Genomic DNA, 15,467 nt, shown 5'->3' on the forward strand with positions numbered 1-15,467 from the left:
CCACTTACCAATAATTATCTATGCTACTTGACTGCATGGTAGGTCAATTTCATACTGAAGTGGTTGGAAGAATTCTTTAATTTCTTCATTAGTGATTGGTGGGTAAATTTGACTCTTCACTGTATTGGCAAGATTTTCTTGTATTTGCACAGATATTCCATCACAGGGAGCATTGTGGTTCAATATAGTTCTCAACATTTCCATTTGATGAGTGAACAGTCATTCCTCTTGTATTTGTCTATCCCCCGTAGTGAGCCATCTGATTATTTGATTCAATAAGCAACCACCATATTTCTGACTGTACATTTTTCTCACAGCCATCCTAATAGACCTTGGGATGCAATCATCACACACATAGGTAGCTAATGTCATTTCTTCTTTACCATGTTTCCTAACTCATAACCTCTGCTTCTGTGTTTCTGTCATTTTTAAGACATTCATGTTTGTGATGCATATGGGATTGTTTTGGATTAGGTTCATGAGGATGAAGTTATCTTTGGTATGATAATGTGGCCATTTGGAGGCCAAGATTACAGGATGCATCTGACATCAACAGCTTTACCCCAATCCACCCTTGCTAGCTTAATTTCTCTCTTCTACACAATATGAGAATAGAGGCCAGCAGACAGATAGGATTCTAGTACCCTCATATAATAACAGGCAGGAGCAAAGCGTGTTCTTGGAAACCAAGACCTCTGCCCTTGGAATCTTCTAGACCCAGTGAAACTTGGATGCCAAGATTCATGAAGATCTCCAGAAATACAGGCACTCTTGACTGTTGAAAAGAGACCCATCATACTAGATCCATTCAAGGATGCCACATTGTGTCATGTAAAATGAAGTAAATCAAGCCCCATTTCATTTAGTCCTATTCCCCTCATTGCCATCCTGTAGAATAAATTTTAACTGCTCTCGAAGTCACTCAAGGTTATACATCATTGGTTTCTTCACTTCTTGTCCCTAGTTTGAGGCCCCTTCTTAGAAAAACAGAAAACTTACACCCTTGCTGGTAATTGAAAACTTTTGTAATAAAGCCTATAGTCCCCAATGATGTATAAAAATAGCTTATTGTCACTGTCAATGCTGATGAATGGCAACCATGTAGGACAGAGTATACTGCCCTTATGGGTTTCCAAGATTGTACTTTTTTTTGACACTTTAAGGTCTTTATTGATGCAAACCTGAGCACAGTCAGGTGGGTGGGGTCTATCAAGGAAGTTGGGTGGGCCAGGCCTGTCTCCATGATCACAAGGTTGTCTTGGGCATGCAGGATGGTCACCAACTGAGGACTCTGGGGAAGTACTTGCCAATGAGCCCCTGGTAATAGGGGTGCAGTATGTCCACATCAGGCAGGTCTGGGCATTTGATGTAGAGTTCAAACTTGTTGAACTCCTGAACCCGGGGCGGCATGTTCAGGGCTACACAACTACCGGTAGTCACCACCGGTGTGCCACGCATAGAAGGAGTGGAACTAGAGGAAATTTGTTGAACTTCATCACTTGGTACATATACTCATCATGGCCCCAGTACATGAGGACATTCCCCAGGCTGCAGTGAGGCTGGTACATCCCAAGCTCAGAGCTGTATAGAGGATCCCTGAGGCCTGGATTGTCCTGGAAAGTTGAGTCGCAGAAGACCACAGAGGCCTGGGGCCAGCAGCCCACAGGATAGGTGTTTCTAACTACGGCCCACTGGGGCTCCTTGGCCAGGGGCAGCAACTTCCCCAAATTATGCAGCATCCCCACCAGGTACAACCAGTCCTTGTGGGGATGTGCCCTCTGGATGCCCTCCACAGTCTGGAAGGCATGGAAGGAGGTAGGGACGTCCACATCCGGATCCGACTCATCCACCAGCTGGTCCAGCAGGTCTATGGCCTCCAGGACTGTCATCTCCTTGGAGGAGCAGGTTCCGAAGTGGGCGTGCTTCCCTCTGATGAAGTCCACCACCTGGTGTGTGTGCATGAGTCTATAGCTGGCAAAGACGAGGTCCAGGAGCTGGCCACAAGTGTAGTTTCAGAAGATGGCCTTCCCCTTGCCCATTCTGGGCTCCATCTTCAGCTGGCCAACCATTGTGGGTTCCGGGAACTCTTCAAGAGTATGGAGCCAGAGAGAAACAGTGTATCCCACAACAGACCTAGCCAGTCTTATGTAATCATCCAAGACTGCAATACTTAATGGGAGTAGTAAGCCCCATCTTTCTCCCCTCTAAAAAACATTGGTATCACTTTTACACTGAATGGACATTTCCATTTTGCTTCAGTGGGCAGTATCATGTACCTTGGGAAACACTGCTGTATGTCTCTAGGGGAGCCGACTATTATCTCTCTGAATCGCAGAAGCTGGTGGTTTTGAAGCCTCCAGCTCATGATAAATGGAGGAATAAGTCCACACTGGAGCACAGCTCCAACACTGACATCCTTACATGCCTGCCACACTACAGATAACCTCGACCCCAGCAAGTTGATACACATAATGAAGAATTACACAAAGAGAAGATGTAAGACACACCAAGTCCCTGAATAGGTATTGAGGTGTTAAAGAGATTGAGGGTAAACAGGACACCCTAATCTGGATACTCTGTTTATATTGAGTAGAGCAACTATATCCATATGTTCATAATGCAAAATAGAGTGACCTCAATTCACAATGGCCTCAAGGAGAGCCAAGTTTAAGGACCCAGGCCTTCAACTTCTTGGCCCCTCCAAACTTAGCTTCTCAGGACCATTTAGAGCAGTGGTTCTCAATCTTCTTAATACCATGACCATTTAATACAGTTCCCCCAACCATACAATTATTTCCATTGCTACTTTATAACTATAATTTTACTACTGTTATGAATCAGGCGACCCCTGTGAATGTGTCGTTTTACCCCCAAAGGGGTGGCAATCCACAGGGTGAGACCCACTAATGTAGACAGTTTTCATGTTACTGCATATTTCAGCTCACAGTTGCAGAGGCTGACAAGGCTCAGATTCCTGTCCTGACTCTTATCCTAGATCAAGTATATCCAGTGGCTGATGAATGCAAGATGGGAGGTAAGATGGCAGACTTCTTTCTCAAGCAAATTGAGACCGACAACTTCCAGAAACACAATTACAGGATTTTGTCTCAAGTCCCCAAACCTTCAGGTCAGATGAAGTGTCCAGGTCCAGAACAAAGCTAAAGACCATTCAGAGAATCCTTTTAAATGATAAGACCACACCCACAAGGAAGCTATCTTCCTCCTCATTGGCTGCTCACAGTAGGTCTCATCATGAAAGAGATGGCATTCTATGAACTCTTATCAACCAGGCGGATTCCATCATCATGAACCAATGCCTTAGAATCCTGACTCAGCCATGATACACAAAGTTTCAGTCATCACACCTTACTGTGATTCAAAGAATATAAAAAATTGTGAGGAATGTGTTGGAGGGTGAGAGTGAATTAAGTAATTGGTTAAGAAATGACTTTATCACCCAGATGCTCATATATGAAATCTGGTTCAGTCATTGTGGATATTTATCTGTGTAGCTCATTTTCCATAGTTCAAGCTTATACCCTCTGTGCCTCTTCAAACTTATGAAAAAGAGTAGAAGTCCCACTTAGGACTTCTAAGTCCCTCTTTGGACTGGCCATCTTTCCAGGAGTGGATGACCTCATCAAGCCCCACCAATCAACTGATAGGTTTGAATATGTGGTCTCTCTAGCAGAGAAAGATAAAACTCACCTCCCTTTAAAAGTTAGAGCATTGGAAGTCCTAGAGAGGTCTTCTTAGTCCCGTGTGGTAGATGTAAGTCATTAAAGAACACAAAGACGAGTGTTTAATTTCTGCTATAGATTATGAATATACTCTGGCACTTATATAATGGTCCAACAGGGAAGAGCTTATGTGGTAAACCAATAATTTGTCACAAATGTAGTTGATTCTTCATAGGTGTCACTGAGTCAGTTCTAGCTCATAGCAAACCTGTGTCTAACAAAAAGGGACATGACTCAGTCCTTTGCCATTCTGACAATGTTCTCATGTTTGAGCCCATATTTGCAGCTCCTGCATCAGTCCATCTCATTGAGGAGATTTCTTTATCATTCACTTGCCCTAATTTCCCCAATGTGATGTCTTTCTTTAGGGACTGGTCTCTCCTGATAACATGTGCAAAGTACATAAGCAAAATATCGCCATCTTTGCCTTTAAGGAGCACTGTAGCCATGTTTCTTCAATGGCACATTTGTTTTAACTTTTGGCAGTCCATGGTACTTTTAATGTTCTTTTGCCTTTACTATATTCTAATACGTTGATTCTTCTTCAGTCTTCCTTTGTATGCATTGAAGAATGTTCAACTTTCACATTCACTTTTCACAGGCAATTGAAAATACTAAGGCTGTACATTTATTCAATTACCTTTTCTTAATTGTGTTTTAAATATATTATCCTGGGCTGAATCAATGACACTATAAACAAAATTACCTTATGCTTCAAAGAGATGATTGATAAAGTTATCTGCCATAAAATAACAAGATGTCTCTAAGGTGAACCAGAGGTGAATAGAATAAACAGAGTAAGGGATGGAGGTGGAGCTCATAATTAACCCAAGCTACATTCTAAGAACAGTTAATTCTTACAAAATTCCCTTTTGAAGGAAATACAGAAGATGTAGTTGCAAAGTGTGGTGAAGAAATTAGATGGTATCTATCAGAAACAATAGTGTCTCGAATCTTAAGTCTTGTTTTCAAACAAGCAGTGATCTAAGTGTACCATCAACTAAGCCCACATGGAAGAATAACATCAACATATGTGATCCAAGGATTGTCAATAGTAACATCCAATTCTGCAGCAGAGCATGGTATCAGAGCTCAATTTTTTTCCTAATAACCATTGTCTGTGCCTCTTTTTAAAATCATTTTATTAGGGGCTCATACAGCTCTTATCAAAACCCACACGTGCATCAATTGTGTAAAGCACATTTTTACATTCATTGCCCTCAGTATTCTCAAAATATTAACTCTTCACCTAAGCCCCTGGCATCACTCCCTCATTTATCCCCTCCCTCACCACTCCCTCATGACCCCTTGATAATTTAGAAATCACTATTTTGTCATATTTTGCACGGTCCAACGTCTCTCTTCACGCATGTTTCTGTTGTCCGTCCCCATAGGAGGAGGTTATATGTAGATCCTTATAATTGGTTCTCCCTTCCCAACCCACCCTGCCTCCACCCTCTCAGTATCACCACTCACACCACTGGTCCTGAAGGGAATAATCTACCCTGGATTCCCTGTGTTTCCAGTTCCTATTTGTAACAGTGTACACCCTCTGTTCTAGCCAGATTTGTAAGGTAGAATTGGGATCATGATAGAGTGTTTGGGGGTCTGGGGATCATTTAGGAACTATGCTCCATTGTTGCTGCACGACATCCTGTCTGGTTCATCTCCTCCCTGAGACAATGTAAGGGGTTGTCCAGTGGCCTACAAATGGGCTTTGGGTCTCCAGTCTGCACTCCTCCCCTCCCCCCGGCATTCACAGTGATATGATTTTTTTGTTCTGATGATGCCTGATAACTGATCCCTTCAACACCTCATGATCGCACAGGTTGGTGTGCTTCTTCTATGTGGGCTTTGTTGCTTCTGAGCTAGATGGCTGCTTGTTTACCTTCAAGCTTTATGACCCCAGACACTATATCTTTTGATCGCCAGGCACCATCAGTTTTCTTTACCACATATGCTTATGCACCCATTTGTCTTCAGTGATCATATCATGGAGGTGAGCACAGAATGATATGATTTTTTATTCTTTGATGCCTGATAACTGATCCATTCGGCACCTCATGATCACGCAGACTGGTGTGCTTCTTCTATGTGGGCTTTGTTGCTTCTGAGCTAGATGGCTGCTTATTTACCTTCAAGCCTTTAAGACCCCAGCCGCTGTATCTTTTGATAGCTGTGCACCATCAGCTTTCTTCATCACATTCACTTATTCACCCGCTTTGTGTTCAGTGATTGTGTCGAGAGGGTGAGGATCATTGAATGTTAGTTTAATAGAACAAAATATTCTTGCATTGAGGGAGTATTTGAGTGGAGACCCAATGTCCATCTGCTACCTTAATACTAAACCTATACATATATGCACAGAGATGTATTTCCCCATTATCATATATAAATGTATATATAAATATTTACATGCCTTTATTTAGACCTCTATAAATGCCCTTTGCCTCCTAGCTCTTTCCTCTATTTCCTTTGACTTTCCTCTTGTCCGACTATCATGCTCAGTCTTCATTTGGGTTTCAGTAACTCCTCTTGGTTGCATTACCCTTGACCACGCCCTAACAAGTTTTTAAACACTGATTTTAAGAAGGCTATGGATGACAGTCAAAGACCAAAACACATTTGCAGGATTTATACATGCAATAAGTCTCTGTGATTTCTGTCTGACCATAATTAAGGTATAGGAATAACCTGGCTATCAATCAGAGATGATAATAGTAGATTGAAATAAAAACTCTGACTTGAATAATTAAAAACATTATTTGCTCTCCCTTTCAGTACTCTTTGATCTTAATCTTGTTTTTCTATACTTTCTGTTTTTGCTTTTTGAATTGCAGTTTGTCCTTGTTGTTGTTATAGTTAGCAGCCATCTTGACTCTTTTATATATTTTTCTATGTAGTTTTGCTATATAGAACCCAGGGTGGGTGACTCTGTAGAAACTATAACTACATTAGGGGTCCTGAAAGGCACAACATGGAATGTGGGAGCTAGTGGGGAGTTGATATCAAATAAAAGAAGGAAGAAAATGCTTGAAGCTGATTGTGATAGTCACATGATATGACAACTATTGAATGATGTGTCTGGATTATGTCCTAATAAAAGAGTTTGAGGGGGTAAACAAGAAACAGAAAATAACAAATCTCTGGCAGGTGTACCTTATGATCCTCAAGATCCTTTTATTCAACACTTTCAAGAAGTCTTATGCAGCAGATTCATCCAATCCAATGGTTCACTTGATTTCTTGACTTTTGCTTCTGTTGTGGTTTGAAATGAATGACAGCCACTATAATGTTACGATAATTTAAAAGAGTCTTTATTCGGTTATAACCGGACTGCTAGAATTTAAAAGCGATTCTTTGATTGGAGTCCCGAGTAGACATTTCAGTCCATCTATAAAGGCAAAAACTCATTTATCATTTGTCTAGGACTTATGCAAGCATGGACAGAAGCAGAAAGCAATATTAATGTTATTATTCTTTAAAGCTAGTGAGCATTACACAGTATAGCACTGATTATAACATTCTGTTTAATAACATAAAAATAGGAATCTACTGGTTACAACATTAAAAGCAAAAATATTATTAATTACAATGTTCTGATCCGGAGAACATGAGTGCATTCCAAAATTATTCTCTAGCGGGACTTTCCCAGATGAGAGGGGAACGGAGCAGGTCATCCAGCAGTCAAAAGATGGCATATCAGTGGCTAACACTAGTATGTCTCACTTCCATGAGCACTTATTGTGCATGCCAGCCAGATGAAATTATTGACAATACCAATATATTATTGATTTCTCATTATATTACTCATTAGTCCACTTATGAGGAGTTTGGTCTTCTTTATAATGAGTTGTAGTCCATGCTGAAGGCTGCAGTATTTGACCTTTATCAGCAAATGTTTCAAGCCAATCTTCAATCAAGCAAGGTTTTGTCACTTGCATATGGAAGGTTGTTAATATGATTTTTTCCCAAACCTGATGCCACGTTTTCCTTCAAAAAATTCCAGCATCTCAGATTACTTTGTCAGAATATACATTTAATAAGTATGGGGAGAGGATAAAATCCTATCACATTTGTTGGGAGCCGATAGCCATTAAGACTCTGGCCTCAGACACGTAGGAGAAACTTGGCCGCTTTCTAACAGCAAGGCTTTGTTTCCTGCCCAACTTCGCCCCCACATTCCAAACTACGTGCTCAGTAGCATGAGAAATTGTGATAACTGACCTTGTTGCCATTAGTCAAAGTACTGAGCACCCATTGAACTGCAGATATACCATATTAGGAACATCGTGATAAGTTCACCCGGTAAGCCTTGATTTGCATGCGGACGTCGCCACGGACGTCTTTGAGTACTGTTGCGCACCCTTTGTACCTTATTGGGAACATGTGGCTGATTAGTTGTTGTACAGTGTGCGGTTGTTACACAGTGTCCTTCATTGGAATATGTGCCTCCCACTTCCTTCTCTGTTGTGAATATATACCCAGAGTTTTGGCAAAATAAACGGGCTTGATCAGCACTTGTCTTGCCCCACGTCTCTGTGTCTTTTTGCCATCCAGGTTCGTTGCCTCTCCAGGTCACCGCGTGAGGGTCTCGCTGGACGAGACCCTAACACACATTGGAAAAGAACTAAAACCCGAGAAATAAAATCATCAGCATACAGACAACTGATCTTTGACAAGGACCAAAAGATATCAAATGGGAAGCAGATGCCCTCTTCAACAAGTGGTGCTGGAAAGAATGGATATCTACCTGCAGAAAGATGAAGCAAGACCCTTATCTCACTCCGCGCACAAGATTAAACTCAAGGTGGATCACAGACCTTGTGGTAAAACCCCAAACTATTAGGACAATCAATGAGGGAATTGCGACCAACCTGAGAACTTTGGTGCAGGGAATATCTAGGCTATCGTATATAGGTAAGGACACAAATACAGTTGAGTCACTAATTGGCAAGAGGGGTATACCGAAGATAAAATGCCTGTGTACATCGAATGAATTCAGCAAGAGAGTAATGAGAGTGCTGACAGACTGGGAAAATATCTTTAGTAATGACACATCAGACAAACGCCTTATTAAAATTTATAATACTCTGCTTGCTTAAAAAAAAACAAACCACCTAATTACCCACTGAGGAGATGGGCAAAGGACCTGAACAGAAATTTCACAAGGGCAGAAATCTGAATACCCAGTAAATATGAGAAAATGTTCCTGATCATTAGCCATCAGAGAAATATCAATTAGAACAACTGTGAGATACCACCTAACACCCTCAAAGATAGCCAGAATTCTATCAATTCACAAAATCAGAGAGTAACAAGTGTTGGAGTGGCTGTGGTGAGATGTGAACATTGGTCCACTGCTGGTGGACTTGTATGTATGTACAGCCATTATGGAATTAGATTTGGTGAAGTATAAAAGAGATGGAAATCAAGCTACCATAGGACCTAGCAATTCCCCTATTTGGCATATCCTCAGAAGAGGCAATAAATGAACCACAGTCAGATATCTGTGCCCCAATGCTCATCATGGCGTAGTTCACAATCGCACGAAGTTGGAAACAACCCAAATTTCCATCAACAGATGAATGGATTCAAAAACTGTGGTACATGCATACACTGGAGTACTACACATGCCTGAAAAGCAGTGATGAGTGCATGAAGCACATTGCCGCATGGGAAAAATTGGAGGAAATTATGTGAAGTGAAATAAGCAAAGGGTAAAAGGAGAAGTAAACCATAAGTCCACTTAAGTAAGCTTAAAAGGCAAAGGAGATATAGGGGGAAAGTTACTATATGAATACATTCCTGGGGTGAAGTCCAGGTTAGTATGGCAGGGGCCAGACCCAATCCAGGGATACATATGACAGTCAATGAAAAAGGAGGGGAAAAGCAAGAAAAGTGGGGGGAGGCATGGGTAGTAGGGGAACAGGGCACTAATACATCCAAGGGGAGGGTATTGTTTAAATCTCCACAGGAGTGAGAGAGAGGGACCAGACCTCAACCTGGTGTGCCAAGACATGAATTCAACATACTGGCATGATGCAGCAGTCCAATAGAGAGGTCTTCAGGGGAAGCCCCAATCCCAGCTACATGTCCAGCCTCCCTGCCTGAAGAATCATCAGTCTGATGGTTCCCAGGGTGACTGATGGAGAGCACTGAAGGAAAATGGACTACAAAGGACAACACTGAAGCTACAGCTCTGGGAGAGGGGCACTTCTGAACAGAGCACATGGGAGCAAACTATGAGTGAAAGAGAGAGTAGAACACACCCCTGGTCCACCAAGCCCAAGGATGATATTCCTGCTGGGAGCAGCCAATGCACAGAGAGGACCATAGGGCTGGCCTCAGCACGAGACACGATTTCCATCAGTGACCCATAGCGCTACAGGGCATAACACCGAAGACACGGTGTGAGAATTGTCTCCAATCTGACCCCACCACACCGGGCAGAAACACTAAGGGTGTTTGACAGAGCAACAAGGGGAGTAAAGCAATGAAGTCCCTGAGGAATCCCAAAAATGGACTTTGGAGCCAGGGTGTAACATCCCATGAGACTCGACTGGCAAACACTCATAATAGTCAACAAACAAACCGGGAACTATTTATAGACTTTTCTTTTTTGCTGTTGGTTTGTTTTGTTGTTTTCTTTTTGTGCTTAATATTGTTCTTGCATGTCTATATAGATAAGGTAGGCGGGGTAAACAATCCTGAGGAGAAAATAACAGGACTGATGGTTCCGGAAGGGACACAGGAGATGGGGAGGCAGGGGAAAGAAAGGGGGGAGCCAACAAAAGCAGGATAGGAGAGCAACAAGTGATGTAAACTTGATGGTGAGGAAGGCGCAGGAGGCTTGATGGCGTTTGATCAAGTGCAATGTATCCACGAGGAATTACTGAAAACCAAATGAAGGTTGAAAATGATAGTGGGACAAGAGGAAAGTAAAAGGAAATAGGGAAAAGAACTAGGAGGTAAAGGACACATAGAGAGGTCTAAATAGAGGTATGTATTTATATATAATGATCAGTAAATAGATCTATTCAAGTACTCCCTCAATGCAAAAATAGTTTGTTCTAATAACTTGCCATTCTTTGGTGCTCACCTTCCTGACTCAATCACTGAAGGCAAAATGGGCACATTAAAAAATGTGATGAAGAAAGCTGATGCTGCCCAGATATCAAAAGATATAGCATCTAGGGTCAGGAAGGCTTGAAAATTTAAAAAGCGTCAATTTAGCTGAGAAGGAATAAAGACCACATGGAAGAAGCACACCAGCCTGTGTGATCATGTTGTGTCAATGGGATCAACTATCAGGCATCAAAGACCCAGAACAAAAAACCATATCACTGTGAAACCCAAGGCCATCTGTAGACAATTTGACACCCCCTCACAGAAGGGTCACAAGTAAGAGATGAGCCAGTCAGGGTGAAATATAGCACCAATGAAACATACTACTTTCCTCTAGTTATTCAGTGCTTCTTCTCCTCCTCCCCATTATCATGACCCCAATTCTAGCTTACAAATGCAGCTAGACAAGAGCATGTACACGATACAGATAAGAGCTGGAAACACAGGGATCCAGGGCAGATAACCCCTTAGGACCCATAATGATGGTAGCTATACCAGGAGGGGAAGGGGAAGGTGGGGGTAGAAAGGGGAAAGCGATCACAGTGATCTACATGTAAACCTCTCCAAGGAGGAGGACCAACAGAAAAGTGGGTGAAGGGAGACAGCGGTTGGTGCAAGTCATGCAAAAAGTAATAATTTATAAATAATCAAGGTTTCATGAGGGAAGGAGGGTGGGGAAAGGAGAAATGAGAAGCTGATACAAAGGGTTCCAGTAGAAAGAAAATATTTTGAAAATGAAGATGGCAGCATATGCACAAATGGGCTTGACACGATGGATGTATGTATGGATTATCTTTAAGCTGTAAGAACTGCCAATAAAGTTATTTTTAAAAATTCTTGTAACATACTTTCCTGATTTTAAACCATTCTGTATTCCCTTGTTCTGTTTGCACAGCAGCCTCTTGATCCACAGACAGGTTCCTCTTGGGTGCAATGGAGTGTTCTCTAATGCCCATTCTTCCCAAGGCCATCCAGAGTTTGTTCTAAACCACACTGCTCCTGTGTTGTAGGTAGCTGAAATTTATTGTTTCCTAACCTCCCACTGATGTGTATATCTGAAAAATTGGGTATGTCCTAGAAGTGGTGGTGGATTTCAGCTGAAATCTGCTCAACCTCAAACGGCATTCTCATTATTTGGCCCAGATGGTTTCTCTGAGATGTCTCAGATTCTCTGGAAATATCTTGGACTTGACACATTTCTTTAGGGACCTGGAAGATGAAAACTAAGACTCTAAATGTGAAATAGAGACAAGGACCTGGCCTCAGGGACAGCAAACAGATAATGCCATCCCTTACAGCCAGTCATGTAAAACTTTATCTTTCTACCCACCAAAATTGGAAGAATAGACATTTTTTGCATGTGAAAGCATTATATATGTTGTATTTATTTCTTGAATAATGAGCATAAGTAACATTAGATATGCAAGTCTGTTTTTGCGTGAATTGAGTGTGTTCTATATTGGATTTTGAAGATATGGATTTATTGCTCTATTCAATATAAACAGGGCAAACAGATTCGGATGCATTTTCACCCTCTATCTCTTTCACATCTCAGTACCTTTTCTGGGTCCTCGGTGTGTTTTAATATCTTACTGATTTACAGAGATACATTAACTGTATCAACTTGCTGGGATCATAATTCTCAGTGGTGTGAAAGTTTTGTAATTGTGTCAATTTTGAAGTCTGGTCGAGTAGTGGGCAGAGTTTGTCTATTAATCCAGAGTTGACAGCTTCAAATTGAGTAGGTCTCTAATTGAGAAAGATAAGAAGTCTGCTCCTATAACGGCATAGTGCAGTGTTTACTGAAGTACCTGATACTGCCCCTTGAGGGGAAATGGAATGGTGCACGTGTATTTTATGGGAGAAATATGTGGCTCCCATAAGGAATTAGAAACTCAAGGGCAGTTCTACCCTGTCCTAAATAGTCACCATTAGTATGCTCCGACAAGGGGCAGTGAGATTTTTTGTAATACTTTATTCTGGATTATGGGCTATAGTAAAAACGTTTCAATAGTCAGCAAGGATGTGGGTAATTTTTTCCATTTTCCTGCTAGGGGGCATGCAAAAGGGTCACTAAGTTTGGGAGCATATGATTGACAGCACTAGTTCTAGGGAACAGTTCTAATCTGTTCATAGGTTGGCTGTGAGGGAGAATGGACACCATATTACTGGGTTTTAGTTTATTTTACATTTCTGGTATAATGTGGCCTCAGAGAATGGATCAGTTGGGATGGGATCATGTATGATCATATTCCGTGGTAAAGGGATTCAGGCTATGATAGCAAATCCTTTATCCCTTCATAATCTTTTCTGACCTAGATGTAAGGGGATTTTCCTGAGGTGTGGCTCCAGAACATTTCATCTCTGATCTGATTACAGCAAGAAAGGAGACCTGGATCAGAGCTCTGTGGACTAGCAGTCTCTATGCAGTGAACCTCCCAGATTCAAGGTAATGCTGAAGCATACATCTATGGTGCTGTCTAGGGCAGATTAAGCCCACAGACATTGCAAGCAGACAAGGACCTTGCCCAGACACAGCAGAATAAGAGAGCCTTATCCTATGACTGATGGGATATGTAACAAAAGATATGAAATTCTACCCACCTAATCTATAAGAAAGTTAATTTTGAATGAAAAAAAACCAGTTAATGATGCTTCCTTCATAAACACACTTAATAACTAAGGAAATGTGCTGGAATCTTCTCCAGAGATCAATAATCTAAACACATCTGGTTTGGGATGCAGTAATGGTTACTGTACTATAGAGAGATGGAGCTCTTTTCATTAGGTATTGGGCTTTTAATACACAGTCAAGGCAGAGTTGACTAGGTATTGGGTTATTAATCCCAAGGTCAGTGCTTTGAATTTACCAGCCAATACCCAGGGCAGATATGGGGACATATACTCCTGGAATGATTTACAATATCATAAGACCAACAGTAGCCCTCATGGCAGAGTGGTTAACAGGTGGGCTGTGTACCCCGAGGTCTACAGTTCCCAACAGTCTGCTGTCCCAAGGGTGAAAGACAATGTTATCTGAGCCTGTAAAGAATTACAGTCTCAGAATCCCACAGGCGTCATTCCTCCTATGAGGTTGTGTGGCCTGAGAACTGAATGGAAAGCAGTGAGTCTGAGTCTGCTTGTTAAGTCAAAGGGGAACTTCCCCTATTTTCTATAAAGCTGCTCTGAGTAGCAATAGGCATCATGGTAGTGAATTTGTGCTAAGGGCCAGAGCCAGAGTTGACTTTTCAAAATGTCAAAACCATATGGCATATAAGAGATCCAGTTAGATGAAGCTATTTCTGGAAGGGTTTTGCTCGTTCCTCCTTCCCTTTCACACTTTTCTGTTATTGAAATCACTTGGGTTGGTGGCACAGTGGATAATGTTTAATGGCTGCGGTTTTATGCTGACTTGGCTGGGCCAGGATTCTCAGAAGTTTAGGAATTACGAATGAGCTTAGGTGACAGTGTTCGATATAATGCCATCACTTCCATGAAGAGATTTGCTGTCAGCAGCCAAGTAGTGGGAGGTGTTATCCTGTTGGGTGTGGTTTTCCCCGTATAAATTCAAGTACATTCTATCTGCAGCTTTTGTCCAGTTCTGGGGACTTCCTAGACGTGTGGATCTCCAGATGTGAGAGAGCATCTTGACATATTTCATATATAGCTTGGATTCATCAATCTGCACAGCCATGAGGAAGGAGCCTACCATCTGACCTTCCCTTCTTATTTCATTGTGCATTCGACCTACTTGAGTCAAGAGAAGGGTCCAGACTGATATCTGAGCCTTGCCAGCCTCTACAACTGTGAATTGAAAAGGTGAGTAGTATGACTAGAAGGTTTCCTAACTATTTCTGACACAGGTGGCAGGATGGGAGAAAAACTGGACTTCCCAATCTAGTACAGTGCATAATCTTGAAACTCCACAAGAGAAATTCTCCCCTTTCCTATAGGATCTCTAGGAGTCAGCATTGACTCCAAACCTTCCAGTGAGTAAGGGTTCTGGGACGAAGGTTGTGGAGGGCTGGGCTCTCCCTGAGCTTTGAGCAGATGACTTATCATTCATAGTCCAGGATACCTTTTGGAGCAGATTGATCAGAATGAGCTCAGGGACTCACACAGTATTTTGGAGTTTTCCATGCAGAGTTTGTTGCTAAGTGAGGTTTCACCGATTGCCTCTCTGAAATAGAAATTTCCCCACCATTGTTCTTGGCAGCTGTTGCCCAGATATATCGAGAGACATTGAAAGTCATGGTGGAGAGCTGGCCCTTCATCTCGCTGCCCCTGGTTGTTCTAGTGACAATCTCACAGGACATCTTTTGCTTGTGAGAGGCAGTTGTCTTCATATTCTAAGTTTCAAGAGTATTTAGATAACATTTGATAATTGGTTGTTTTTAATTTATGGTGGCCCGTGTTTTCTGGAGAAGAACCGTGCCTCATAGTGTTTTCAGAGATTGCTTTTTCAAAAGTAAGTCACCAGGCCTCGCTCTTAAAGTGTCTCTGAGGAGAAACCAACTATCTTCTAAGTTAGCTGCTAATCATTTTATCTGTTTGAATTATTAGGAGTTCCAACTTTAAAGAATTGCCATGAATTTCACA

The 15,467-nt window shown here is 41.8% G+C and overlaps 1 pseudogene; it reads right to left on the reverse strand.

The window, feature by feature from the left end:
- Positions 1-1,275: 1,275 nt before the first annotated feature.
- LOC142436463 (inositol oxygenase pseudogene) lies at positions 1,276-15,121 on the reverse strand (annotated as a pseudogene).
- Between the last annotated feature and the right edge of the window lie 346 nt (positions 15,122-15,467).

The sequence above is a fragment of the Tenrec ecaudatus genome, unplaced genomic scaffold, assembly GCF_050624435.1.
Source record: "Tenrec ecaudatus isolate mTenEca1 unplaced genomic scaffold, mTenEca1.hap1 Scaffold_306, whole genome shotgun sequence".
NCBI lineage: Eukaryota > Metazoa > Chordata > Mammalia > Afrosoricida > Tenrecidae > Tenrec > Tenrec ecaudatus.